Source organism: Hyperolius riggenbachi, chromosome 3 (assembly GCF_040937935.1).
Source record: "Hyperolius riggenbachi isolate aHypRig1 chromosome 3, aHypRig1.pri, whole genome shotgun sequence".
Lineage (NCBI taxonomy): Eukaryota > Metazoa > Chordata > Amphibia > Anura > Hyperoliidae > Hyperolius > Hyperolius riggenbachi.
Window position 1 is genome coordinate 357646465 of NC_090648.1, and position 27180 is coordinate 357673644.

The window sequence follows — 27180 nt, forward strand, 5'->3', positions numbered from 1 at the left end:
AGATGTGTTATTATTCAAAAAATCTAATGTAATATATAAATATAATAATAAATCTCAAAAGAAAGCAGGAAAAAACAATTATGCATGTGTAAATATCAAATAGTATGCCATCTTATGGAAATAACAGATACTGCACGACAAGCCATAATGGGAACATATATGAATAAATAAATAAAGGAACTAGGGAAACTCTGAGGACATCTAGTGGTTTGCCAAATAACATAACACACAACTAGACATTCACAGAAAAGATGAAAATTACAAATACAACATGAATTAAGGAGCATTTTAGATATTGCTAAATATGAAGGTGTGATTACAGACAAAGAATTCAGATTTTTGTGGAGAGAAAAACCTGTGATGGCTACATTTTACATGCTGCCAAAAATTCATAAAAACCTGCACCAACCACAAGGGAGGCCCATTATTTTGGGGATTGGCAGCATAACAGAACGTGCTTGCCAATTCATTGATTATTATTTACAACCTTTTTGTGACGGCCCTTGACTCTTATATTCGGGACACAGGTGATCTACTGAACCACCTTGATTGCTTGAATGTTGCTGATGAGGCTTGTGAGCTGCGAGTTATTTTTTGGACATCGGGAATATTCCTGATTCTCTGGGAATGTTTATATTAATGTTATTGGAATTTGAGTTGAAACACAATGCATTTGTATTTGACTCGCGCTTCTACCTCCAGGTCAAGGGGGTGGCCATGGGGGCGAAATGTGCTCCCTCAGTTGCCAACCTGTTCCTTGGGTGGTGGAAGCACGAGATCATTTGATCCAATTCGATGGATCGGTTCCACCCCTATATTTTGGGGTGGTTCAGATTCATCGACAACCTATTTATTATCTCGCAAGGACCTCGTCAAACTTGTGTTGAATTTTTTGAAACACTGAGGGCCATATGCAATTCACTTTTTCACCTGAGTTTTCTCCTAGGAGATAATTTTTCATCTTCAATTTCAAATAAATTTTTAGCACTTTGCAATGGAAAAAATACCAAAAAGTTGGCCAAAAATTACTATAAACATTACTTTGAGTATTAGTTAGCTTGCTGGGGGCTTAAAGGGGTTTTATTTTAAGTTGTAAAAATATCACCTTGGTGAAAACTCAGGTGAAAAGGGGAATTGCATATGGCCCTGAATCGTAACAGTCTCAATATTTTCCTTTCATATAGCATCAGTGAAAAAGAGGTCAAGTTTTTGGACCTTAAGTTTTGAAAAAAGTGGAAGGGAGAAATTTCAACCATGTTTTGCAAGCCCACAGCAGTTAATAGTTTACTACAATATGAATCCAACCACATAGAATCAGTCAAGCGTAACATTCCAGTAGGACAGTTCATAGCTTGCGCAGGAACTGTGCGGATAATGAGGAATTTGAACTAGCTGCCATTGACCTGAAAGAATGACTTAAAGCAAGAGGCTATCCTAGGAGACATATAGAAAGAGCTGTCAGAAGGGCAAGCGCTACTCCATGTTCAGAATTATTGAGGCCCAAGAAGAGAAACCGTGATTCTAAGATTAGAATAATCACGCCACATAACAACCAATGGCATGAATTTGCAAATTGCAAAATTGACAAACATTGGGATATTTTAAAAATAGATCCTGATATTCAAAGTTAAAAAAAGGTGGGGGGAAAGGCTGCGCATCCCTAAACACATGTTGCAATTGAATGGTTAATCGCACAGGCATACACCACCTCTGTCAAACTGAAAAATGCATGCCCTGCATCCTAGACAAGTGCAAACATTTATTAAACTAGGAGGAACTTTAGCTTCCAATATGGTTTGCATATTGATATCCGATCATTTCTTATGGATTGTCCGAGTCTTTCAGCTAAAAGAGAACCCACTTTAAAGAATATGCTTTGCCATAGTCACTTTCAGAAACCAAGTATCATTAGGGAAACCAAAAGTAGCTATCCCTGTGGGTCTTGTAATGTTTGTTACAACATGAGACACACCAGGACGGTCAGAAACTGACATACTGGCAGATGTTATTATATTAATAACTATATTAACTGTAAGACCCATGCGGTGATCTATATGTTACAATGCCCGTGCGGTTGGCAGTATATTAGGCAAACAAAAAATGCTCTAAAGATTTGCCTTCAAAAACATAATTCAGTTGTCAAGTTGGCCGCCAGAGATAGAGAACAAGGTAAGACACATACCACACTGGCCGCCCATGCTCTTAAAGAGAACCTGTACTGAGTAAAAATATTTAAAATAAACACATGACGTAACTTCAAATGAACATTACATAGTTACCTTGCCATCAGTTCCTCTCAGAAGCTCACCATTTTCTTCTGACAATAATCCCTTCCAGTTCTGACAATATTTTGTCAGATCTGAAATATATCAGTTGCTGTCAGTAAACTATCAGTTGCTGTCAGTTATAGCTGAGTGGACAACTGATGTGGCCGGTAATGTTCATGTTTCCCTATGGCTCAAGTGGGCGATGTTACAGTTTAACTGTGTGCTGACCAGAAAGCTGTTATGGGTAATGGCCATTTTCAAAATGGAGGACGGAGAAATCCATTGATCACAGTGAACAAACAGGATGCAGGAGAGAAGAAAGAGATACAGGAGTAGACTACACGGGAGGTAAGTATGACTTGTGTATGGTTATTTTGACTTTTAATTTTCAGTTCAGGTTTTCTTTAATGTACAGTACATGGAGGTTCTCTCAGAGACTGGCTTTTTTTGTGGTTTGGAGACAGTCAGGACTAACAATTAAGGTGGTAACATTGTCAACAGACTGTTGCGTGCTGAATTGCGTTGGATTTACAGGTTACAAACAAGGAGCCCAATGGGGCTCAATGAGGATGCTAGCTTTGCATGCTTTCTACCTCAGTAAAAACCATGAACTCTATCACCTTATTGGTGACAGGGAGCAAATAACTATATGTTTCTTTGTAGATTTGTTTTTATTGATCAAGTTTTCTGTTATCAACAGGTCAGCCATTCACGATTAACATATTAGTGCAATGTAATAAGACACATGCACTAATGTTATGATTCTCTGAACTGGGACATTACCACGCCTTTACATAGATTCAAATATTGCTAGAAGTGAATATTTGTTTTTATTGTCATTTCTTTTTTTAATATATTTTTTATGTGGTGACTGAAGACCATTGTGTGTTTGGTCATGGCCCACAAATTGAATGGCGGTTATGTCATAGATTTTCACATAATTGGTATTTCAAACACTATGCACTTTGTGACACATTTTTTGATTGTTCACAATATGAATTTCATCATAATTAATAGCCTGTAAGTGCGATATTGTAAGTCTTTGGCACTTGTCAATTTTTTTTATTTACTAGTTTTTTTCCAGTTTGCTGGAAGTGAGTACCAGCAATTAGAATGCATTCTCATGCGCTTTTTGGCACGGATTTCGAATGTGCACTTTTTCATCAGAGGTCACTGATGAGTTTATTATGTTTCTCATGTTTTTTGTCCCACTAGACTATTCATGGTTGTTTATTTTACCTATTTCTTTACTTTTTTCACCATTTATAGTTGACTTTCACATTCTTGGATATGCACCAGCACTTTGATTGACACTTTTGAGTCTGCAATCAAATCTCTGATGAATCAACAATGAAGACACCTCTTTATATATCGATAATAATAAAATAATCTATATTTAGCACTTTATTTATCACTAGCACTTTAAATATTCACTTTATTATTGAGTGATCTATCAGCACTATTTATCTATTTGTAATTTTCATCTTTTCTGTGAACGCCTAGATGTGTTATGTTATTTGGCAAACCACTATATGTCCTCAGAGTTTCCCTAGTTCCTTTACTTATTTCTTCATATATGTTCCCATTATGGCTTGTCGTGCAATATCTGCTATTTCCACAAGATGGCATACTATTTGATAGTAACACATGCATAATTGTTTTTTTCATGCTTTCTCTTGAGATTTATTATTATATTTATATATTACATTAGATTTTTGAATAACACCACATTTGTGTGTAGCTATTTATTATATTTACTATTTCTCATGCTTACTGCACAGAGCCTCTGCATACAGCATTATCGGGCCCGCGACGCTCAGTCCATGTGTCCCTACGTATGCATGACAGAGCGACGCCTGTGTCGTTTTGCGGCGGTCTTCAGATTTATTTATGGCTGCCCATCTTTTAACTTTTTATCTCAGAAGAAGCACCGCAGGAGGTGCGATACATGTGATATCCTTCCACCGGTCGGGCTGAGAGGATTTTGTGCTGTGCAGCGGTGAGGCCATTTTATTTCCCATCCTAAATTTGATACTGACAATTGATTTATATATATTATGATTATTTTGTTATTGGGAGACAGTCTTTCTATGCAGTGAGATCTGGTATACTTGGCTTACCTATATACCCACTGCCCCAGCACCTTGTGATTATTTATTCATATATTTACTATATTTATTTAAATCTCAGCAGTACTGGTGTTGTTTTTAATGCCTTTTGGGATATGTCCCTAATAAACTCATTGTACTTTTACTACACACAGAGGGTGATTTTTTGATTTGCAGACCATGGATGCTTTTCCTGTTGTATAGTACAGACATGCTCGGGGGGAGGGGGGTATACTGGGGTACCTATAGCTGGAAAACCTATATTAGGGGCACATGCTGCACTCAAAACCCTCCTGGGTGATATGCCCGACATGTAGTACATGTATGTAGCACATAAGGATTTGGGAGTGCAGTCTAAGACACTGTTTGAAATTGATTCAATGAATATATATTGAAAACCCTATCCTATTCCTCATATGAGGAACGACCATCATTTACCTAATGGTTTTTGAATGTTTATATCCCTGGGGTACCTCCTCCAGTTCTTCCCTTTAGTGAAGGGTTTCCCCTGAGAGTCATTGATATTTGTTGCTTTGGAAAGCAACCATCTGAAGAATATTATTTGACAGACCCGACAGTATTCTCCACTTGTCTGTTACTGTGGTTGCCTTTCAGCAACCCAGCTTTGTAGGTAGATTTTCATTACTTACCATTTAGCATAACTACTAACATATATTGGTGCCTTTGGTGTGTCTTGTCTTTTGTTCTTTTGGTTCCTGGAACTCATGAGTTGGAAGTCCCCCAACCAGACACACTCACACATGTATTTTATGTGTTACAGATTTCATGCTGTTCTTTAAATCCAGCATGAGAAAATGCTGTTGCAGGAAACTGTGGCATCCTAATCATTCAATCTTCAAGTAGTATGAAACTCAGAAATACATTTTCCCTCTAATACATTAAACTCCCCCCCCCCCCTCCAAAAATATTAATTCAAAAAACAAACAAACAGAAAACACTTGAATGTCACTTGAAGTCATATTTACAATTACACTTCACAATTACACTTCACTTCAGCTAGCTGATAACATTCCTGGTTGCAGGACAAATGATCAGGTTCTTTTGTATTTAATTAATTGCTTTGCAAACAAAGAGAGAAGGTTCTTTGTTTCCTCCTTGAACACTGAAAATCTATTCTGCATTGTTTATACTGCGAAGCATAGCTCAAGTCAATCTGATAATTTTGGTATGGCAACCACAGTCTTATCAATTAATAAGCTCAGATACAGGGATGCTCATCTGGATTCCGGATATCCGGGTAACCCGAATATCTGAGCTTTTTTACACTATCGGATTCAGATTTTTTTTTTTAAATCCGGAAAGCTATCTGCGGATATTTGGACGCATAACACTGATATCCGCAGATATTGCAGATATCCAGATCCGAAACTGATTACAAAGATAAAAACCCTCCTCCCTACACCCAGGAGCCATGATGACAAAATCGTCCTTGCTGTGACTGCTCACTGAGAGACATTTCCAGTGGTGTTGGCTAAGAAAGTGCTGTATACTGTAATAAAACCTAGCATTTTTGCACATAAACACCTGTACTATACCACTATTTTATTGTTTTGAGTTAGCTAGCTTGTGCAATTTTGTGATTTCAGTCAGTGACAGTCAGACTCTGTGCTGCAGCAGCTGCTAGTTAGGTCCTGTGTGCGTGCAGGCCAGGCCTGCTGCTGCTGGCCTGCTATTAGCCTTAGCTACAGTATAGGTTAGGGAATAGGATTACTGTGTTATTGTGTAGTTAGTACTGCAGTGCTAGTTAGTTGTTAGAGTAGTACTGTGTTGGCTTACTACAGATTACTGCAGTGCTGCTGTGCTGAGCAGCAGTGTCAGTGTGACAGATAGACAGTTAGTGTGTCTTCTACTCTGCTGTCTGTCACTCCGTTCTGATTTCCGTTAATGTCCAACCCCGATTTTAATAATGTACAAGTACCCCACATCATCTGGTGACATCATCACATATAAGTTGTACTATGTCTGCTGGCACTGGCAGCTGGGGGAGGGGCAGCAAGGCCAAGAGGAGAGGGAGAAATATTGCTGCCACCGTCAGCAGTTCAGCCGCGACACTGACTGTCCAGCTGTTAGTGGTAGTCACGCTGCAGAGGCGCAGCAGCGTGTAACGGCCATTTTCCAGCTGATGTTGGATGAGCAGGCCACCACCAGCTCTACAACAGAGACCTCCACCCCCACCAGCACTTCTGCTCGCAGGAGCAGCAGCAGCCGCCGCCCAGCTGTTCCTGGGGACTCGGTCATCACATCGACCCCAGTGGGCAGCCTACCCTCAGTGAGCGCGCTTTTCACTCCAGGCACCACAATCACAATCAGCAGGGCTGTTACCAGCAGAGAGTTTGAGGAGGATATTCTGGGCGTATTGGGCTATGTGGAGGAGTCACAGATACAGGCGATGGTTGTTTGGGGGGGGGGGGTCCTTGCATGTGGCAGCAGAAGAGGAGATTGGTGGGTCATCATTCCAGCAGCAGTTGTTTGAGGAGGGAGGAGTATGATGTTGATGATGAGATGAAGGACCGTGACTACCATCCACAGGAGGGGGATGTCAGCTCTGACTCTGAGCAGGAGGATGCGTCGGTGGGTTTGGCATGGAAGATCAGCATTACAGACAGTGGCAGGAGCAGCAGGGGGCGTGCAATGTGGTGGGACCCACAGCCTGCTGCTTCATCTTCTGCCACTACCACCAGCTGCACCACTCAACCCCCAACTGCCACAGGGAGAAAAGCAGCAGCATCCCATTAAGGCCGCAGGGGAATCTTCACGTCCCCAATCTGGCGTTTTTTCACTCTGCCCTCATTGGACAGCAAGTTTGCCATATGCAATGTCTAAAATTGAGCAGAAGTTGTGACCCCTCCAAGTATGGCACCTCCAGCTTCATCACCCATCTGTCCAAAAAACATTTTGTTGAGCATGAGGAGTTCAAGAGGCTGAAGCAAGCTGGCGCTGGCAGTGTTCAGACTCAGAGCACCAGAACCCCCTCTGCCACTCCTGCCGACACTGAGGCCTGTTCAGGCAGCCAGTCCTCAGTGGCCTCCTCTGCTACCTCCTTCTCTTCCCGTGCAAGGAAAAAACGCCGCCAGACCCTGTTGGGCGAGTCTTTCCCTATTGTTGGCAAGAGAGGGACATGAAGTGGCTGGGAATCACTATGCCTGCCTTACCACCTTTTACCACCACAACCTACTGGCTCTGTCCTGATTAATAAGCCTGGTTGACAATTTTTTTACAGCTGCGGTAGTAACGCTAAGTGCCATAGTCCAATCTCCAGCATGCTTCTGGCACACGTTACACCTGCTGCTGCTGCATTGCCCTGCTCCTGTTGCCTGTGCTGTGCTGCTCCCACCGCCAGGGTGCCACAGGCCACTGCTGCTGCTTCCACCTATATTTAGTCTGGGCTGAAAACTGTGATGTACCAGATGTGCGTTGGACTTTGGACACAATGTGGGTTGTACGACCACTGTCTGGAACCTTCTGATGTTAATTTACAGCCATTCGACCGTTTTCTGGAACCTCCTGATGTTAATTTACAGCCATTTTTTTTATATTTATATTATTTTTATATTTTAGCCCACATAAACAATTGCTGTTTTTCTTTAAACAAAACATGATGCTTCATGCAATTTAAAGGCCACTTCTGGTCTTCAATCCGGATGCCCGGATTTACCCGGATAATGGGTTCGGATATCCGGATCTATTCGGATTCCAGAATGGTTCAAATTCGGATATCCAAATATTTATCCAGATAGTTTACTATCCGGATCCGAATCAACCCAGATAATAAAAAGGGGTATCCGAGCAACACTATAAAAGATGTCATCTGTTTAATTGATGCCCACCTTATGGTTGTTGCTTTTGCTGCTTAGAAATAAGTAACAGCCACAACATTATGATCAACATAACAATCACTTTAACAATAACATAACATTTCCCACTTTTGTTCTGGTGAATAATATGGGTGTCAATTGAGTGGATTGGAGAACCAACCTCCCACCCCCAAAAAAAAGCACCCCACTTGCCACTTTTCCATGAACTAGCCAATGCCACGTTGTACACAGTCAAAGTACAGGGTGGACCATTTATATGGATACACCTTAATAAAATGGGAATGGTTGGTGATATTAACTTCCTGTTTGTGGCACATTAGTATATGTGAGGGGGAAAACTTTTCAAGATGGGTGGTGACCATGGTGGCCATTTTGAAGTTGGCCATTTTGAATTCAACTTTAGTTTTTTCAATAAGAAGAGGGTCATGTGACACATCAAACTTATTGAGAATTTCACAAGAAAAACAATGGTGTGCTTGGTTTTAACATAACTTTATTCTTTCTTGAGTTATTTACAAGTTTCTGACCACTTATAAAATGTGTTCAATGTGCTGCACATTGTGTTGGATTGTCAATGCAACCCTCTTCTCCCACTCTTCACACACTGATAGCAACACCGCAGGAGAAATGCTAGCACAGGCTTCCACTATCTGTAGTTTCAGGTGCTGCACATCTCGTATCTTCACAGCATAGACCATTGCCTTCAGATGACTCCAAAGATAAAAGACTAAGGGGTCAGATCGAGAGACCTTGGGGGCCATTCAACTGACCGATAAAGATCAATCCACTTTCCAGGAAAATGTTCATCTAGGAATGCTTGGACCTGACACCCATAATGTGGTGGTGCACCATCTTGCTGGAAAAACTCAGGGAACGTGCTAGCTTCAGTACCAGCTTCAGTGCAAAAGAGGGAAACACATCATCATTCAGCAATTTCACATATCCTGTGGCCTTGAGGTTTCCATTGATGAAGAATGGCCCCACTATCTTTGTGAGACATCTCGAGCTCACTCCAACCTGAATTATCGCAAATTCTTTCTGTTTTAGGTAAGCAAATTTTTGTTTTTCTTAACATCTTAGTAAGGGGGCTTTTAGGACCATTGTAGTCCCTTACACACTCCAATGAGTTCTGGGTCACCATGAGCTTGCTGGTTAGTCTGTATCTTTGTACCCCATATACCAAACCATACCATCAATAGTTTTGTTCCAACAGTCTTGGAGGGATCTATCCAATGTGGGTTAGTGTCAGACCAATAGCGGGGGTTTTGATTAACTTCACCATTCATATAAAAGTTTGCCTCATCACTGAACAAAATCTTCTGCGTAAACTGAGGATCCTGTTCCAATTTTTGTTTTGCTCATTCTGCAAATTCAGTGCGCCGAACTGGGTCATCCTCATTGAGATGCTGCAGTAGCTGGAGTTTGTAAGGGTGCCATTTTTGAGTAGCTAATATCCGCCGAAGGGATGTTCGACTAATGCCACTCTCCAGTGCTATGCTGTGGGCTCTTGCTGAATGAAGCTAGGACAGCCACTGATGTTTCTTCATTAGTGACAGATTTCATGCATCCACATTTTGGCAAATCCAACACTGAAACAGTTTCACGAAACTTAGCAAGCAGTTTGCTAACTGTATCATGGGAGATGGGTGGTCTCGTAGGGTGTCTTGCATTGAAATCTGCTGCAATGACCTGGTTACTGCATTCACCAGACATCAACACAATTTCTATCTGCTCCTCATATGTTAACCTCGGCGACATGTCAATGGCTGTAAACAAAGAGAAACTTGTAAATAACTCATGAAAGAATAAAGTTACGTTAAAACCGAGCACAGCATTGTCTTTCTTGTGAAATTCCCAATAAGTTTGATGTGTCACATGACCCTCTTCCTATTGAAAAAACAATACAGGCCCACCCTGTATAAGTCTATGAGCCATATACTGCTACTTTTGTAATGAGAAGTAATGGTCATGGTTGGTGATCTCTTGCTTTGTTTTGTGTAAATGGAGATGCAGATTAGAAATGTAAATTAAGATGTTAGTAGGTGATCTTATTAAATCATAAATAAATACCTTCAGAATGAAACCACCACTCCTAATAAAAAAAAAACCCTGTAGTGCGAAGTAGTTATTTTTACCTTCGTGCGCATTTTATTAAAGTCAACCTAAAGTGGAAAATAAATTGATAAGCTAAACAATTATGTCTGTAAGCCTGATCCTAAATATACTGTTATTTCCTGGAATCTGACATTCTCACTTTGGTTTCAGATCAAATACTTAAAGTGGACCTGAACTCTTGCACAGGATAGGAGGAATACATAGAGGAATGCACCCTGAATGTATTTAGAGAGTTTAGATATTTTAATTCCCTCTCATCTGTGACTAATCACAAGTTGTAATTTGATCACTCAGCTGTGTCAGCTCAGGAATCTCCTCTGCCATGGCAGAAAGCTCAATTGTAAAAACAGGATGCTAACAATATGCTTGTGCCCATAAAAGCAGGAAGTCGATACACTGAAGATTTTTTGCAGGAATTGCATCAGCTTTTAAAAAGAAATGTTTTTTGTATAAAAATGCTGGTGTTTATCTTTAAGAGCAGAGAGGAAGTTCTAAGTTGAGGTTTGCTTTAATTCGCTCAATGGTATATGGCACTATAGCAATGGTATATGGCACTATATCAATGGTATATAGCACTATAGCAATGGTATATGGCACTATAGCAATGGTATATGGCACTATATCAATGGTATATGGCACTATAGCAATGGTATATGGCACTGTATCAATGGTATATGGCACTATAGCAATGGTATATGGCACTATAGCAATGGTATATGGCACTATAGCAATGGTATATGGCACTATAGCAATGGTATATGGCACTATAGCAATGGTATATGGCACTATAGCAATGGTATATATCACTATAGCAATGGTATATGGCACTATATCAATGGTATATGGCACTATAGCAATGGTATATGGCACTGTATCAATGGTATATGGCACTGTATCAATGGTATATGGCACTATATCAATGACATATGGCACTATATCAATGGTATATGCACTATATCAATGGTATATGGCACCATATCAATGGTATATGGCACTATATCAATGGTATATGGAACTATAGCAATGGTATATGGCACTATAGCAATGGTATATGGCACTATAGCAATGGTATATGACACTATAGCAATGGTATATGGCATTATAGCAATGGTATATGGCACTATAGCAATGGTATATGGCACTATAGCAATGGTATATGGCACTATAGCAATGGTATATAGCACTATAGCAATGGTATATATCACTATATCAATGGTATATGGCACTATATCAATGGTATATGCACTATATCAATGGTATATGGCACCATATCAATGGTATATGGCACTATATCAATGGTATATGGAACTATAGCAATGGTATATGGCACTATAGCAATGGTATATGGCACTATAGCAATGGTATATGACACTATAGCAATGGTATATGGCACTATATCAATGGTATATGCACTATATCAATGGTATATGGCACCATATCAATGGTATATGGCACTATATCAATGGTATATGGAACTATAGCAATGGTATATGGCACTATAGCAATGGTATATGGCACTATAGCAATGGTATATGGCACTAGATCAATGGTATATGCACTATAGCAATGGTATATGGCACTATATCAATGGTATATGGCACTATATCAATGACATATGGCACTATATCAATGGTATATGGCACTATAGCAATGGTATATGGCACTATAGCAATGGAATATGGCACTATAGCAATGGTATATGGCACTATATCGATGGTATATGGCACTATAGCAATGGTATATGGCACTATATCAATGGTATATGGCACTATAGCAATGGTATATGGCACTGTATCAATGGTATATGGCACTAGATCAATGGAATATGCACTATATCAATGGTATATGGCACTGTATCAATGGTATATGGCACTATAGCAATGGTATATGGCACTATAGCAATGGTATATGGCACTATAGCAATGGTATATGGCACTATAGCAATGGTATATATCACTATAGCAATGGTATATGGCACTATATCAATGGTATACGGCACTATAGCAATGGTATATGGCACTGTATCAATGGTATATGGCACTGTATCAATGGTATATGGCACTATATCAATGACATATGGCACTATATCAATGGTATATGCACTATATCAATGGTATATGGCACTATATCAATGGTATATGGAACTATAGCAATGGTATATGGCACTATAGCAATGGTATATGGCACTATAGCAATGGTATATGACACTATAGCAATGGTATATGGCATTATAGCAATGGTATATGGCACTATAGCAATGGTATATGGCACTATAGCAATGGTATATGGCACTATAGCAATGGTATATGGCACTATAGCAATGGTATATAGCACTATAGCAATGGTATATATCACTATATCAATGGTATATGGCACTATAGCAATGGTATATGGCACTGTATCAATGGTATATGGCACTGTATCAATGGTATATGGCACTATATCAATGACATATGGCACTATATCAATGGTATATGCACTATATCAATGGTATATGGCACCATATCAATGGTATATGGCACTATATCAATGGTATATGGAACTATAGCAATGGTATATGGCACTATAGCAATGGTATATGGCACTATAGCAATGGTATATGACACTATAGCAATGGTATATGGCACTATATCAATGGTATATGCACTATATCAATGGTATATGGCACCATATCAATGGTATATGGCACTATATCAATGGTATATGGAACTATAGCAATGGTATATGGCACTATAGCAATGGTATATGGCACTATAGCAATGGTATATGACACTATAGCAATGGTATATGGCACTATATCAATGGTATATGCACTATATCAATGGTATATGGCACCATATCAATGGTATATGGCACTATAGCAATGGTATATGGCACTATAGCAATGGTATATGGCACTATAGCAATGGTATATATCACTATAGCAATGGTATATGGCACTATATCAATGGTATATGGCACTATAGCAATGGTATATGGCACTGTATCAATGGTATATGGCACTGTATCAATGGTATATGGCACTATATCAATGACATATGGCACTATATCAATGGTATATGCACTATATCAATGGTATATGGCACCATATCAATGGTATATGGCACTATATCAATGGTATATGGAACTATAGCAATGGTATATGGCACTATAGCAATGGTATATGGCACTATAGCAATGGTATATGACACTATAGCAATGGTATATGGCATTATAGCAATGGTATATGGCACTATAGCAATGGTATATGGCACTATAGCAATGGTATATGGCACTATAGCAATGGTATATAGCACTATAGCAATGGTATATATCACTATATCAATGGTATATGGCACTATATCAATGGTATATGCACTATATCAATGGTATATGGCACCATATCAATGGTATATGGCACTATATCAATGGTATATGGCACTATATCAATGGTATATGGAACTATAGCAATGGTATATGGCACTATAGCAATGGTATATGGCACTATAGCAATGGTATATGGCACTAGATCAATGGTATATGCACTATAGCAATGGTATATGGCACTATATCAATGGTATATGGCACTATATCAATGACATATGGCACTATATCAATGGTATATGGCACTATAGCAATGGTATATGGCACTATATCAATGGTATATGGCACTATAGCAATGGTATATGGCACTGTATCAATGGTATATGGCACTAGATCAATGGAATATGCACTATATCAATGGTATATGGCACTGTATCAATGGTATATGGCACTATAGCAATGGTATATGGCACTATAGCAATGGTATATGGCACTATAGCAATGGTATATGGCACTATAGCAATGGTATATATCACTATAGCAATGGTATATGGCACTATATCAATGGTATACGGCACTATAGCAATGGTATATGGCACTGTATCAATGGTATATGGCACTGTATCAATGGTATATGGCACTATATCAATGACATATGGCACTATATCAATGGTATATGCACTATATCAATGGTATATGGCACTATATCAATGGTATATGGAACTATAGCAATGGTATATGGCACTATAGCAATGGTATATGGCACTATAGCAATGGTATATGACACTATAGCAATGGTATATGGCATTATAGCAATGGTATATGGCACTATAGCAATGGTATATGGCACTATAGCAATGGTATATGGCACTATAGCAATGGTATATGGCACTATAGCAATGGTATATAGCACTATAGCAATGGTATATATCACTATATCAATGGTATATGGCACTATAGCAATGGTATATGGCACTGTATCAATGGTATATGGCACTGTATCAATGGTATATGGCACTATATCAATGACATATGGCACTATATCAATGGTATATGCACTATATCAATGGTATATGGCACCATATCAATGGTATATGGCACTATATCAATGGTATATGGAACTATAGCAATGGTATATGGCACTATAGCAATGGTATATGGCACTATAGCAATGGTATATGACACTATAGCAATGGTATATGGCACTATATCAATGGTATATGCACTATATCAATGGTATATGGCACCATATCAATGGTATATGGCACTATATCAATGGTATATGGAACTATAGCAATGGTATATGGCACTATAGCAATGGTATATGGCACTATAGCAATGGTATATAGCACTATAGCAATGGTATATATCACTATATCAATGGTATATGCACTATAGCAATGGTATATGGCACTGTATCAATGGTATATGCACTATATCAATGGTATATGGCACCATATCAATGGTATATGGCACTATATCAATGGTATATGGAACTATAGCAATGGTATATGGCACTATAGCAATGGTATATGGCACTATAGCAATGGTATATGACACTATAGCAATGGTATATGGCACTATATCAATGGTATATGCACTATAGCAATGGTATATGGCACTATATCAATGGTATATGGCACTATATCAATGACATATGGCACTATATCAATGGTATATGGCACTATAGCAATGGTATATGGCACTATAGCAATGGTATATGGCACTATAGCAATGGAATATGGCACTATAGCAATGGTATATGGCACTATATCGATGGTATATGGCACTATAGCAATGGTATATGGCACTATATCAATGGTATATGGCACTATAGCAATGGTATATGGCACTGTATCAATGGTATATGGCACTAGATCAATGGAATATGCACTATATCAATGGTATATGGCACTATATCAATGGTATATGGGACTATATCAATGGTATATGCTGCAGAGAAATTACAGCCTACTAGACACTGTGATCTATCACCCTAGCTTATTATCTTGGAAAGAAAAAGGGGACACAGGCAATTCCAAAGAAGGATTGATACTATACTGTATATACACACACATTTTTATTCATTATGTTACTTGTCATTTAGTATACTTTAAAGTTACTGTTAACATAGAGTATATATTATTCAACAACTGCACAAGCAGGTTGTTCTGAACATATTCTTTTCTTCCCTGAAGCTTCTGCTGCTGACGCCGAGAAAACTGACCCGGCCACATGCCCTGGAATAATCTCAGTAAGATTATACATATTCATTTTTATGGCTATATTTCTTTGTCACCCATGTTAATTAAATATTGTTCCACTAAAAAAACTGTTTAGTTTTCTTACTTAAAGGACATCCGAGGTGAAAATAAACTGATGAGAAAAACAATTGTATTTGCCCTCCTTCTCCTAAAAATGACTTGTCTAGATATCCCCCAGTTTTTATTGTCTTTGCTAGAGATGGGCCGAACCTCCGATTTTAGGTTCGCGAACCCTGTTCGCGAACTTCCGCGAAAGGTTCGGTTCGCGAAAAAGTTCGCGAACCGCAATAGACTTCAATGGGGAGGCGAATTTTCAAAGTTTTAAAAAATTCTATCAACTGGAAAAATGATAGAAAACATGTTTCAAAAGCTCTAATACCTGGAGCCCCACCTAATTGAGTGAAATACACATCACTGCTGGAGGACCCACCCACCCACCCTCCCTCCTCCAAGCAAGGTCCTTTATACCATTTGCCTACCTACACTAATTAGTTATGGGACAGCTGCTACACACTCTGCTAGGGAAATTTTAATTGGCCTCCACCCTCCACCCTTCTACCTATTCCCTCCTCCCTCCTACCAGAGGGAGGAGGGTCTCTTCTGCCAGGGAATTATACTATTTTAAAAACCAGTATACATCATACCATAGCTGGTACATCATACCATAGCTGGGAATACATACATGAGTATACATCATACCATAGCTGGGGATACATACATGAGTATACATCATACCATAGCTGGGAATCGAACCCAGATCTCACTGTGTGGTGGGCACGTCACCCTAAGCACTGTACAAGACTCCCTAACACTGCAGGGTGGCCTCTTGAGCGCGTCCCTGTGGCTTGCAGCTCTTGAGCGCTTTGAGTCTGACAGGAGAAAAGCACTATACAAATGTTTGGATTATTATTATTACTGCAGCCAAAAAGATCAGCAGGGCTGCCAGGCAACTGCCAGGCAACTGGTATAGCTTAAAAGGAAATCAATATGGCAGCCTCCATATACCTCTCACTACAGTTCTCCTTTAAGCAACCTAATGGTTCTATTGCATTGAGCATAAATGTTAAATTTTAGGCTAGCTTCACTTACTTCTGTAGTGGTACAGTGCTTAGGGTGACGTGCCCACCACACAGTGAGATCTGGGTTCGATTCCCAGCTATGGTATGATGTATACTCATGTATGTATCCCCAGCTATGGTATGATGTATACTCATGTATGTATTCCCAGCTATGGTATGATGTACCAGCTATGGTATGATGTATACTGGTTTTTAAAATAGTATAATTCCCTGGCAGAAGAGACCCTCCTCCCTCTAGTAGGAGGGAGGAGGGAGGAGGGAATAGGTAGAAGGGTAGAAGGGAGGGAGGTGGGAGGTGGGAGGAGGGAGGTGGGAGGAGGGAGGTGGCCAATTAAAATCTCCCTAGCAGAGTGTGTAGCAGCTGTCCCATAACTAATTAGTGTAGGCAGACAACTGAGTCAAATGGTATAAAGGACCTAGCTTGAAGGGAGGGTGGGCGGGTTCTCTAGCACTGAAAGCAGTGTGTTTGACAATAACATGTCTGCTGACAGTGAAATGTAGGGTAAAAATTTTGCTCAATACAGCATTATGGGGCGAATCGAACTTCCGCAAAAGTTCGCCTGATGCAGGCGAACGCGAACCCCCAAAGTTCGCCTGGAACCGTTCGCAGGCGAACCGTTCGGCCCATCTCTAGTCTTTGCTCAATGACTCCTTCATTAAAGTATGCCAGAGCTCAAATCTATGAATTATTGACCCTTTTTTCCTCTTTCCTGCGTTCAGAAACCATTTACTCACAGGAAAGTGTTTTATGGCTGTAATTACTTAGTCTAACCCAGTCCGACCCGGTCCCAACCCAGACAGAAACTTTCACTTTCTTACCTGATGTTTAACTCTTTCGGGTAGAGAAAGAAGAAAAGGAACACAGCCTTGTTGTTTGTGTGCTTGGCACTGTATATACATGTCTATCTCATCATGTCACATGTCACCTCGGTTGTCATTTAACCTCCCTGGTGGTTTGATTTCCGCGGGAGTTTTTATTTATTTATTTATTTTTAGCATGTAGCTAGCCTAGCTACATGCTTCCCCCTCCCTGCGGCGTCCCCCCGTATTCGCCGATCGCCGCCGGAGCATATGCCCATCCGGAAATCCCGTTCTAAACGGGATTTCCATGAGGGCTCCCCCCGTCGCGATGGCGACACACGCGATGACGTCATCGACGTTGTGACGTCAGAGAGAGTCCCGATCCTCAGCGCTGCCTGGCACTGATTGGCCAGGCAGCGCACGGGTCTCGGGGGGGGCACCCTCTGATGCGGCGGGTAGCGGCGAATCGGCGCGGGGTGGCGGCGATCATGAGTAACACGCAGCTAGCAAAGTGCTAGCTGCGTGTATTAAAAAAAATTATGCACATCGGCCCAGCGGGGTCTGAGAAATCCTACTGCGCGGCTTACCCAGTGTCCAGCACGGGGTTACCGCTAAGGAGGTTAAAGTAAAACAAAAGTAATAGTGGTGGTGGCGGTGTGTGTGTGGGGGGGGGGGGGGGGGAGGGGTTAAAAGGGAGGAGGGAGTATACATTACTCCACATACAAAGCTCTGTATCTACTATTGATGGGTACAGGAGCTATTCAGACTCTCTTCTTGTCCCATGAGGGTGCCTGGTGGTGAGAAGGATCAATTACTCCTGTTACCCAATCACCCTAATGATGAAGCAATCTTATAAGTACTATCATTCTAGCCAATGAGCAACAGGCCTTTTTAACATCCCTTTCTCATTAGCTATTAGGGCACATTCACACTGGGGCGATTATAGGGCATTTACCGCTAATCGCAGAATCGTCGGTGATCGCTAGCTCTTTTTAAACCGAAAGTGCAATGTTAACTACATAGCATTGATCTCACTGCCACAATGTATTTCAATTGCGGTCGCTCAAAAATCGCACAAAAAGTCTATTTAAGTACCGTATATACTCGCATATAAGCCGACCCGCAGATAAGCCGACCCCCCAACTTTTCCCTGGAAAAACAGGGAAAAATGATTAACCCCCATATAAGCCGGGGGTAGGAAATGCTGGATTGGTGCAGCCCCCCAGTGTGTCCCAGTATAGCTAGTATAGTGCCCAGTATAGGTAGGTAGTGTCCAGTATAGCTAGTATAGTGCCCAGTATAGCTAGTAAAGTGCCCAGTATAGCCAGTATAGTGCCCAGTATAGCCAGTATAGTGCCCAGTATAGCCAGTATAGTGCCCAGTATAGTGCCCAGTATGGGTAGGTAGTGCCTCAGTTTAGCTAGTATAGTGCCCAGTTTAGCTAGTATAGTGCCCCATTATGGCTAGTAAAGTGCCCAGTTTAGCCAGTATAGTGCCCAGTTTAGTTAGTATAGTGCCCAGTTTAGCCAGTATAGTGCCCAGTTTAGCCAGTATAGTGCCCAGTTTAGCCAGTATAGTGCCCAGTTTAGCCAGTATAGTGCCCAGTTTAGCTAGTATAGTGCCCAGTTTAGCTAGTATAGTGCCCCAGTATGGCTAGTAAAGTGCCCAGTTTAGCCAGTATAGTGCCCAGTTTAGCCCGTATAGTGCCCAGTTTAGCTAGTATAGTGCCCAGTTTAGCCAGTATAGTGCCCAGCATAGGTAGGTAGTGCTCCCCCCGCTCCCCCCGCGGCCGCCGCTGCTATTACCTGCTTAGGCAGCGGCCGCTTCCTAATCCGCGTTCCTCTTCTGAACTTTCTCAGAGTGTATCACAGCAGCGCGCCCGGCGCTGCTGCTGTGACGATGCAGAGTGCAGGAAAGAGCGCGGCTCCCTCTAGCGGCGATCTGTATCGCCGTTACCAAGGAAACCGCTCTTTCCTGCCCCCTGCATCGTCACAGCAGCAGCGCCGGGCGTGCTGCTGTGATACACTCTGAAAAGTTTCAGAAGGGGAACGCGGATTAGGAAGCGGCCGCTGCCTAAGCAGGTAATAGCAGCGGCGGCCGTGGGGGGAGCGGGGAGGGGGGGGGGGAGCTGGGCGCGGACCGCGGACCACCCACCACTAGACCACCAGGGAAGACTCGCATACAAGCCGACCCCCCAACTTTTGACCCCCTTTTTGGGGGTCAAAAATTCGGCTTGTATGCGAGTATATACGGTATATACAATTATCACGTAAAAAATGCCACAGAAAATTGCTAGCGATAATCGCTAGTGTTTTGCAATTGTAAGTGTGAAAGGGGCCCTAATGTAAACATTCAAGGAAGATGTTAATGCTGTGTAAGGGATTAATGATCTGCTACCTATAGGCTGTTTATAAGAGTTAAAGGGGAACTTCAGCCTAAACAAACATACTGTCATTGAGTTACATTAGTTATGTTAATTAGAATAGATAGGTAATATAATCTCTTACCCACCCCATTTTAAAAGGACAGGCAAATGTTTGTGATTCATGGGGGCTGCCATCTTTGTCATGGGGGCAGCCATCTTTTTGGTTGAAAGGAGGTGACAGGGAGCAGAAGACACAGTTCCAACTGTCCTGTGTCCTGATCACCCCTCCCAGCTGCACGTGCTACGCTTCAAATGTCAAATTCAAAATGTAAAAAAAATGCACCAAAACAGCAGAACAAGAACAAAAACATCAGAAATCCCATCATGCTTTGCACAGCATTAGGGGAAAAATGCCCGGGCAGTTTTTTTTCTGTGCAGCTAAAAATGAGGCTTGTATAAGAGAAAAAAAGTTCTGATGCTGTGAAACAGTTAAAGAAACACCAGGCCTTTCCAGTGCTGCTGAGTAAATTTTTAGTCCGGAGGTTCACTTTAAGGGGACACCTCCTGTTGGACATTTCTTGATTCATTGCCAGTGGCCCTTATTACCATAAACAGGACGGTGGTATGATCCAATCAGAATACACCATAATGTATTTCACTACACAAAAAAAACAAAACTCTCAGTGCAAGATATGATGCTGTAGCTGCAAGCATGATCAGTGGCATTGAAAGCTTCTGCTTTGTACTAGTAGCCTGTACCCTTTGGTTTATGCAGTGAATCAAGCATCCCATAAGGTGCAGTAATTTACAGTGATACACAGTGGGATGCAAAAGTTTGGGTAACGTTGTTAATCGTCATGATTTTCCTGTATAAATTGTTGGTGGTTACGATAAAAAATGTCAGTTAAAGAGAAACTCCGACCAAGAATTGAACTTTATCCCAATCAGTAGCTGATACCCCTTTTTACATGAGAAATCTATTCCTTTTCACAAATAGACCATCAGGGGGCGCTGTATGACTGATATTGTGGTGAAACCCCTCCCACAAGAAACTCTGAGGACCGTGGTACTCCTGGCAGTTTCCTGTCTGTGAACCTTGTTGGATTGTGGAAAATAGCTGTTTACAGCTACATCACTTGCCAACAGTAAAAATGTCACCATGTAATGTCAGAATGTAAATCAGGGATTTAAAAGATTTTACAATGGGCAAACACTGACTAAATCATTTATACATAATTATTGTAAAAATGAGGCACTTGTTTATTACATGATTTTCACTGGAGTTCCTCTTTAAATATTCCATCTAGGAGACACACACACACAGTGATATTCGAAAAGTTAAATTAAGTTTGTTGGATTTACAGAAAGTGTGCAATAAATGTTTGAATAAAATTAGGCAGGTGCATACATTTGTGCACCACAAAAAATAAATGAAATCAATATTTAGTAGATCCTCCTTGTGTAGAAATTACAGCCTCTAAACGCTTCCTGTAGGTTTCAATGAGAGTCTAGATTATGGTTGAAGGTATTTTGGACCATTGCTCTTTACAAAACATCTTTAGTTAATTCAGGTTTAATGGCTTCCGAACATGGACAGCTCTCTTTAACTCACACCACAGATTTTCAATTATATTCAGGTCTGGGGACTGAGATGGCCATTCCAGAACATTGTATTTGTTTCTCTGTATGAATGCCTTAGTGGATTTTGAGCAGTGTTTAGGATCGTTGTCTTGTTAAAAGATCCAGCCCTGGCGCAGCTTCAGCTTTGTCACTGATTCCTGGACATCGGTCTCCAGAATCTGCTGATACTGAATGGAATCCATGCATCCCTCAACTTTTACAGGATTCCCAGTCCCTGCACTGGCTACACTGCCCCACAGCATGATGGAACCACCCCCATATTTTACTGTAGGCAGCAGGTGTTGAAATGCAGGGTTATTCCTCCATGCATAACGTCCCTTGTTATGCCCAAATAACAATTTTAGTTTCAGCAGTCCACAGCACCTTATTCCAAAATGAAGCTGGCTTGTCCAAATGTACTTTAGCATACCTCAAGTTGCACTATTTGTGCTGTGGGCGAAGAAAAGGCTTACTCTGCATACAGCATCTCCTTGTGTAAAGTGCGCCGAATGGTTGAACGATGCATAGTGACTCCATCTGCAACAAGATGATGTAGGTCTTTGGTGTTGGTCTGTGAGTTGACTTTAACTGTTCTCACCATTCGTCACTTGTTTATCTGAAATTTTTCTTGGTCTGCCACTTCGGGCCTTAACTTGAACTAAGCCTGTGGTCTTCCATTTCCTCAATACGTTCCTAACTGTGGAAAGAGACAGCTGAAATCACTGAGAAAACTTTCTGTATCCTTCCCCTAAACCATGATGGTGAACAATCTTTGTCTTCAGGTCAGTTGAGGGTTGTTTTGAGGGAAACAGGAAAAAAGGGCGCCGGCAGCTAGTGGACAAAGAGGGCGCCGCCATTCACTGCCATAATAAATATCGTTTAATGAGCGCCGAACAGGAAAAAAGGAGCGCCGGAGATTATTAACGTTTTACAAATGGCGCCCTGAGATTTTTAATGTTTTATAACTGTGCTTGTGATGATTTAAAGCGGACCCAAACCAAACATTTTTTTTAATTAAAAATATTTAGTTGCACCACTCTGACACATACAAAGATTAATAAACACTACTTCAAACCTATGATCATTTCAGTGCATGCTTTTCACCCTTCTCTTTTCATAGCTAGGGTTATACTGGGGGCAGCCATTAGCAATTCCTCCATTGCCGGACACCATCTACTCCACCAGTTTGCTGGAAAAATCTCGGCACTTTGAAAGGAAGGGAGGGGTTCCTCCAATAAATGTAAAATATTTTATATTTGTCATCATGCAGCTTAAAATAGGCTGCTATTTATTATTATAATTTAGAAAATAGATTTTATTTCTGAAATCTTGTATTTTTAATTTGGGTCCACTTTAAGTTTAGAAAATGCGCCCATGACGAATAACGTTTATAAAAATACTAAACATATTTATCATATTTAACTAAAACATTGTTTAAAATTGTATCCCTTACTGTTTGTAAAACATTATTATTCACAAAATAAAGCGATCAGTATGTAACGTAAATTGCAATATATTTTTTACAGTCACTATTTGTAAAACATTATTATCCACATAATAAAGCGATCAGTAGGGGAGGTGGTTAGGGTTAGGCACCACCAGGGGGGTGGTTAGGGTTAGGCACCACCAGGGGGTCTTAGGGTTAGGCACCACCAGGGGGGTCTTAGGGTTAGGCACCGCCAGGGGGGTCTTAGGGTTAGGCACCGCCAGGGGGCTGGTTAGGGTTAGGCACCACCAGGGGGGTCTTAGGTTCAGGCACCACCAGGTGGGTCTTAGGGTTAGGCACCACCAGGGGGGTCTAGGGGTCAGGGATAGGTACAGGGAGGGTTCTGTGTGAGAGTAGGGTTAGGTATAGTTACAGAACAATATACACCACCAGGGGGGTGGTTAGGGTTAGGCACCATTAGGGGGGGTCTTAGGTTCAGGCACCACCAGGTGGGTCTTAGGGTTAGGCACCACCAGGGGGGTCTAGGGGTCAGGGATAGGTACAGGGAGGGTTTTGTGTGAGAGTAGGGTTAGGTATAGTTACAGAACAATATACACCACCAGGGGGGTGGTTAGGGTTAGGCACCACCAGGGGGGTCTTAGGGTTAGGCACCACCAGGGGGGTCGTTAGGGTTAGGCACCACCAGGGGGGTCTTAGGGTTAGGTACAGGGAGGGTTCTGTGTGAGAGTAGGATTAGGTTTAGTTTTAGTAACATTTTAGTAATAATTACTAATGTTTTACAACACTTATTACGAACGTAGTTATATTTATATCTTCGTTATAAACAATATTTTCAGATTTTATTATAAGAAAAAAACGATAAATGAAGGTTATTCACAATAATATACAATTATAACGATTAAACATATATTATCTTTTTTTAACAAACGTAATTATAAGTTTCTCTTTTGAAACATGGAAGATTAACGTTTTCACAATTGCCGATTTCATACACATTATTTAATGATTTCTACATTTGTAAAACATTATTTGTAAACGAAATACAATACAATATTTTTATAAACGGTATTACTGCTTATCGTTTACACCCCGCGCCTTTTTTCCCTGACGCCCTTTTTTGATGTACGCTGTTTTGCTACTCTTCAGAAAAATGCAAAAGAGGTGGAACCTACAATTGACCCCTTTAAATACTCTTTCTTATAATTGGATTCACCTGCATATGTAGGTCAGGGGTCACTGAGCTTACCAAGCCAATTTGATTTCCAATAATTACTTCTAAAGGTTTTGGAATCAATAAAATGACAACAGTGCCAAAATTTATGCACCTGCCTAATTTTATTTAAACAATTATTGCGCACTTTCTGTAAATTCAATAAACTTTCACTTCTCAAATATCACTGTGTGTGTCTCCAATATGATATATTTAACTGACATTTCTTATCGTAACAACCAACGATTTATGCAGGGAAATCATGACGATTAACAATGTTGCCTAAACTTTTGCATCCCACTGTATATGCAGGTTATCAGATTCTAAATAAACTTGAGAGCAGCAACTTTAATATGGCACAGCTGACACCAGGGGCGTTGCTAGCCCCTAAGATCAGTGGCACGTGCCCTGGATCTATTCTGTGGTGCCCCGGATGTCCCCCAGGCAGAGTTAGGCAGCGAGCAGCAGTACTCGCTTTCAGCTGCTTGGTATCCAGATTCTGCAGACATCTTCTCTTTAAGGGCCTGACACCAATGAATGTCTATGTGCCTGTTTCCACTAAACGCAATTTTTCTGATGCAGATTTTCCCATAGGCATTCATTGGAGTCCGTTTTTCTGCATCCATTCTGCATCCAATCTGCGTGTAGTGGAAACAGGCCCTAAGGCTTCTCCCCCTAAAGCCTGAATGAATCAGATTCTAGAGCATCTGTTTTTAGGATGATAGGGGGAGAATCACCAGCTACAGAGGATGTCAGACTTGGAGAGCGAAAGCATGGGGGGACTGCCAGACAACCTCGCAGCAGGCCAGCCTGCCCAACAGAAAGCCAGCACAGAAGCCAGGTAACTGTGCCTAGTTATGTTTCAGTGACACTGCCTATATATTTTTTATTAATGGAGAGGGGAGCTTCTTCCAACATTTTGTTGGGCAGGCCTACTAAGACCACTAAGTTCATGTAAATTTGACTCCCCCCATAACCACATCCACATTCTGATGCATGGCTACACCCATGTTTTGTCTGGAATCCTTTAAAGTGCCCTGGATCTCTTAGGATCCTAGCAACACCCTTGGCTGACACCCTGTGGTGATTGCATTGTTTAAATTGGCAGTAGTTTACATTAAAGATAAAACTTTGCTGACAGATATTGGGGGCGTGCGGCGGGTGGAGGGATAAAACAATACACTGCAAAGTGAGAAGTACAAGTAGAAGATCAATAAATGATTGATACTTGCCATGTATTTCATTCATGTTGTTTGATCCACATTGATCCAACTGCCATTTTCTATAAACACACCCTCTAAAATCGTGATAAGTGGACCCAAATTAAAAATACAAGATTTCAGAAATAAAATCTATTTTCTAAATTATAATAATAAATAGCAGCCTTTTTTCAGATGCATGACAACAAATATAAAATATTTTACATTTATTGGAGAAACCCCTCCCTTCCTTTCATATTGCCGGCAAACAATCCGGCAAACTGGTGGAGTAGGTGGTGTCCGGCAATGGAGGAATTGCTAATGGCTGCCCCCAGTATAACCCTAGTTAAGAAAAGAGAAGGGTGAAAAGCATGCACTGAAATGCTCATAGGTTGGAAGGAGTGTTTATTTATCTTTGTATGTGTCAGAGTGGTGCAACTAAATATTTTGAATTAAAAAAAAGTTTGGTTTGGGTCCGCTTTAAGTTGCACATAGGGAAATATTGCTTGCTAGGCAGTTGGAAACAGTCGTTATTTCCCACAATGCAACAAGGTTCACAGACCGCACACTGTCAGGACTATGGCATTGACATCACACTGTGGGAGGGGTTCCACCACAATATCAGCCACACATGGGACGTGGAAAAGGGGGTATCAGCTACTGATTGAAGTTCAATCCTGGGTTAAAGTTCCTCTTTTATACGGTTATATAGTTTTATATGGTTTCTCATAAAACAGCAGTGTGATCTTACATCTGAATTAAACAGAAAAAGTTATTTTATGGTTTGGAATGTTACATACCTTTGTGCTTCTTGAGGCAGAACAATATTCTCAGAGTCTACTTTGTATAAGGCACCTATTCTCAGAAAAATACTGGTCTTGGAATAATTAGCTGATTAGAGTCTGACATTTTGAGGCTAGAATACGGACATTTTTTTTTACAATTTTCTAATCATCTAAATGTTGATTTGGGGTTTTCATAAGATGTAAGCCAGAATCATCCAAATTATAACAAAGGCTTGCAATAGCTCGCTTGCATGTAAGGAGTCCAATTTCATATATTAGTTTCACCTTTTAAGCTGAATTACTGACATAAATGAACTTTTGCATGATATTCTAATTTTTCGAGTGTCATCTATAACTTCCATGTTATTAATCTTAGCTGCAAAACAGCTTTCAATTTCTCCACTGCTGTCCTGCCTTCCCTAGATAATCTTCATACCTGTGATGATCTGCTCAGCTGGCTGCACAGGCAGACAGCTGTTTGTCCATTCCTCTAGTCTGTGGGCTGCAGGTCTCTGGAACAGAGACCTGTCTTTCCATTGCAAGTTTCTGGTCTGTTCTCTTGCTGGGGAATTTGCATACATTCGTTATGCAAATCCCCTACCTGCCTTCTTTAATGACTGGCACTATAAGAGCTGTATGTTTCCCAGAAGGCTTTGCTGGTCATTTCCTTTCCATGGTCTGTTCCTGATGGACACTGCTGGAGTGTCAGCCATTGCTATCTAGTATAGTTAATTCCTGGGGGTTGCTTTAGGCTCCCCTTCTAGCCCAGTCAGGTTGTATT